General features: G+C 36.5%; 1 protein-coding gene across 1 annotated transcript in view; it reads right to left on the bottom strand.

Annotated features, from left to right (window-relative positions):
* The window catches only part of ZNF277 (zinc finger protein 277), a 33,063-nt gene that overhangs the window by 5,826 nt on the left and 22,753 nt on the right, over window positions 1-4,484 (bottom strand). The window lies entirely within an intron of this gene.

Genomic DNA, 4,484 nt, shown 5'->3' with positions numbered 1-4,484 from the left:
AGAGTTCTTCGAAACATTCTTAAAGCTCTTTCAGTTTTTTAAAATTTTATTTTTGTTTTTTTTTTTAAACCATTTTTTCAGTTTTATAGCTTGATGTAACTGGGACCAAGGGTACCTTTGTTAAGTATGCAACTTCCTTGCTCTTTCATCCAAGATGCAAGAGCTCCCAGCAATCACTTCTAGAGATTCCCAATAAATTCTTAACAACACCAGAAGAGAAAGTAGACTTGACATGGTTAATAGTTCAAACAGTAGAAAATGTGTAATTAAAAAAACTGCAAGCCTTGCTATATATCCAAGGAAAACCAACTTTTTTTTAAATACTTGCTGTGTAGAGAGGAGGATCCTATAGAAAAGTGAGGAGAGCATGAAAACTGTGGTTTGATTATTTCCTTTTACAAATCAAGTCTGAATGCACAGAGATGAATTGCCTCACTGACACTTTATCTTCTCAACTTGAGCACAGGTTTAAAGGTTCTACAGGGAGAAGGTCTACATGCTTCACTAAGGCAACATACTCCAACTTGAGAAGAAGTGCTGAGATGGGAGAAACTAGGAACAGCAGCTGTCATCTCAAGCAGTTTTCCCAAAAGAACAGTTACTGAGCTACATGCAAATAGAGTTCCAGGCCTGTGGAGCTCAGAAACTCCAAACAGATGCTGCTTTCCACTGCAAATTTCCTCTCACCCTTCTTCTCACCTGCCTTACTATGCTAATCTGAATTGTTTTATGCTTCTGCAGAACTCAGAGATGCTTTATCACATAGAAGAGAGTCTTACCCCAACATTAGTTAATAGACATTGGATGAATTTTCATATGAAGTATTCCCCCCCGGGGGGATTTTATTGAATCCTGAACTATCACCAACCAATTAAGGATTTTCCTTTACTACTTTACAAAATATATCCTGCTTAAATCAAAACAGGCTAAACATAAATAGTAACTCCCATAATAATACACCCCCTTGGCCCCCAACAGATAATAATGATGATTTAGGGCTTGGCAATAAGGAGAAAACTTCTTTTTATCTTTGAGGAAAAGTAAAGGCTTTAGGAAACAAGTTCTCTAGTAAGTAACAGGTACAATTTTCAGCTGTCTAGTTTAGTCATAAGCACATTCTTTATAGTGATGTTACATTACTACAGATACATGCCATTAGTCAATTTGAAAATAAACATTTATGCTTACTACAAAACATACTCTTTTCTTAAAGTGCTGCTGGTAACAATCAGGTGAACACAGAAAGGCCCTGTCAGTCTGGATCTGCTTTTGTTCCTTGAGCTGGAATTAAGAGGGTTTTAATACCGTCTTCTGCTCTTTTATGGTCTCCAGCAGGCACCACAGACTAAAAAGTTCTTCCCTCCACATTTTTACTTGGCTCTTTGTGCAAGGTGAGTCATGGGGGGAAAGGCTAACACAGGCACAGAAACAAGAAATTAGGTTGGAAGCTTTTTTTGCATGTAAGAAAAATAAGTATATATCTTGGATGCAATGTTGCTCAGTTCTTCACCCTCTAATATCAGTTGATCCTTTTCAATTTATACTTCAAGCCTCTCCAAATAGGATTTGCATCATCTTCCATACTTAGGTGATACTAACAAAAGACCTCCACATCCACTAGGGAAGTGACACCACTACCTTTCAAGTCATTTGCATCATGCATAAACTCCCACTCTAATTTAATGTAACTATTTAATAATGAACTTTCAACATTTGCTTATGAAAGAAATCTACTATACATGCACATGACAAAAATAGCTCCTACTCTTACTAAAGATCACGCACAATACTCTTAACACTAACCTGTGAGCAACAGAACATGTCAATAATATGGGCGTTGACAAATCAAAGCAGCTTGTAGGTCATGACAGAAGTCATAGAAAGTCTCAGAATACCAAAATATTTACAAAGGAATTTGCACTTACTTTAATTTGCACTTACTTTACTCATTGCTATGCCAAATAGGAAATTTAAGGGAGGGAATTACCAACACATAGACATAAAATGTAATTTATGTTATGGAAACAGATTCTCACAACCGCACTAAAAACACAAGTGAAACCAAAAGCAGAATGGAGGTAAAGGAAGAAGGCAGGCAAGCCTACTGCTCTGAATGAAATCAGTGGGAGCTCTGCCATCAGCTTAAAAACACAAATAAGAGCTGGCCAGATCATGAGGCAATTCAGCAGACATTCTCAGGCCATCTGAACAAAAGATGTTAAAACCTCTCAGTACAAAAGCCACAAAATAAAGGAAACTGTCAGTTCTAGCCTAATAAGACTATTTTATGCAGTGCTTGGCAAAGATAATATGTAATGGAAAATTATAAAAAAAGGGACAAGAATGTCTGTAAGATGGTTGTACTGAAGAACTATCCATTTAAAAGGCTTAAGATTTGGTTGCTGATAGAAAAGCTTTATGGTGCACGTCTGAAAGTAAAGTGGATAAAACTGTGATAATATTGATGTTTATCATTAGAGACTGACTTAGTCTTACTGTCTTTTTATGAAGAAAGCAAACATGATCAAACTGGCATACAGAAAGATCTTTGTTACGTTCTCAAAATTCAAACTTTTATGTGAAAACATACAAAAAATAGATAAACTGGACGCCTACATCTTTAGGTCAAGATGAATTCAGTAGTAAATTTTGAAACAGTACATCTGTCATTTCAGATAAGATATCTAATCCATGTCTGTGTCTGTGAAATTGCATTAATTCCCCTGGACATTTAGAGCAATGCAAAGCACAGATCTTCAAGACTCATTGAGAAGTCAGTAAAGCTTGACAGTACACATTAAAAAAAATGTCCTCTAGTAAATTGTGAAGTGCTGGGAAGCCAAATCACTACATCAAATAATTACAGAAAGCAGACCTTGCATAACTTCTAGAATTTACTGAATATAGACTCAGCTTGAAAAAAAATAATCCTATCACATTACTATAATCTACTGTAAACTACATATGTGCAGTAGAGAGTAATGTGATTTCTACTTCCATGTAAAGGTCAATCTACTAAACTCCCAGTGAACAAATTAAAGTTCTTCCCTTTAATCTTTTTCTCCTTTGTGCAAAAATGAAGGATTTACCAAAGGTTCTTTTGAAAGCAAACACTTTGTACCTTGTAAAAACTATCCTGAAAATTTAATGTTAATGAAAAATTTGATCTCATGCAACACCAGTGTGCAAATACACATTTTACAGTGAACTATTTTATAAGCATTTAAGACAGAGTTTTTAGTCTGTTTTTAATCCTTCATTCCAAAAAAATCATTTATTTAAAAGAAGAAATGTCAGAAGTTCTGATATGGCTACAGTTTGAAGGATCAGAAAGACTTAGTAGAATGTAGTGAAAGACAACTGAAAATGTGTGTAAAGAAAACATGTCTGTAGTAGAGCATATGGAGCCAGACAAAGAGTTGTGATCAGTGAAAGTATGTTCCAGAAGAAGCACTGGCAGCACACTGGTACAAACCCTGCACATGCAGACCCCTCTGTCCAATTTTTAACATTTTGGTGGTTTGACATATCTTATTTGAATAATATTTACCATCCTCTCAAAGATCAGAAAAATAGATCTCTAAGTGACACTGCTAAGTGATCAATACCTGGATTGGTTCAGGCTGGCATAAGAAGTTACGCTGCAAAGTCCTGCCCGGAATACCAGCAATAACTAAAGACAAAGGCCTTGACTTGAGCTCTGTGCTGTGATTGCCCATACAGTTTAAGAGTTTGCATGCTCCGTGGCCATGCCAGCAGCCCCACCTAGACTATGCTTGGACATGGTGCAGGAAGCCTACAGGCCACAGATCATTCTCAGTAGACAGCATGGACAAGGCCACCAGTTTTGGAGCAACTGGAGAGACTGGGAAAAGAGGTTAGGTATACTAATATTAGTTTTGCTGTTATATTTACATTGGCATATTCTGCTTATTAACATGACACAGCCACTGTGTCTGCACTGATCTTATGACCTCCTTGAATGTTTCTAAAATTTCTGAAGAAGTATCACATGTTTCTCTGTGCTTCTAGGCAGTCATCTAACTCAATTTCCTAATCAAAGCTGGGACAGACTCAAATCTGTACAATGAATGCAAATTAGAGACAGAAGAGAATTTAAAAAGGATGCCAAGTTCTGAAAACATAAGATTACCTACAGGACTAGCAGAGAAGAATGGAACTATTAGAATCATTTAGAACAATTACAACATTAAATTCAAGACTGTTAGCACACAAGGAAGAAGTGAATGCTCAGTTCTGTTGAGAAGCTGAGCACATCTACCCTGCAGAACTTCACAACTTTTTTCCCCACTGTGCAGCAAGTATAGGTCAGTTTTTAAAGCAGTTATTTTTGAGTATCTAGAAAAGAAAATACAGGCCTGAGATCATTGATCTTTGTAAGGAAAGTATACAGGATCACAGAGGGAATTCATTCCATCTTTGGTAGAAGGGACTTGGTAGAGCATTAAACATACAACTTTTTG

The sequence above is a fragment of the Antrostomus carolinensis genome, unplaced genomic scaffold, assembly GCF_000700745.2.
Source record: "Antrostomus carolinensis isolate BGI_N321 unplaced genomic scaffold, ASM70074v2 scaffold8168, whole genome shotgun sequence".
Lineage (NCBI taxonomy): Eukaryota > Metazoa > Chordata > Aves > Caprimulgiformes > Caprimulgidae > Antrostomus > Antrostomus carolinensis.
This window is presented reverse-complemented; position numbering and strand designations above follow the sequence as displayed.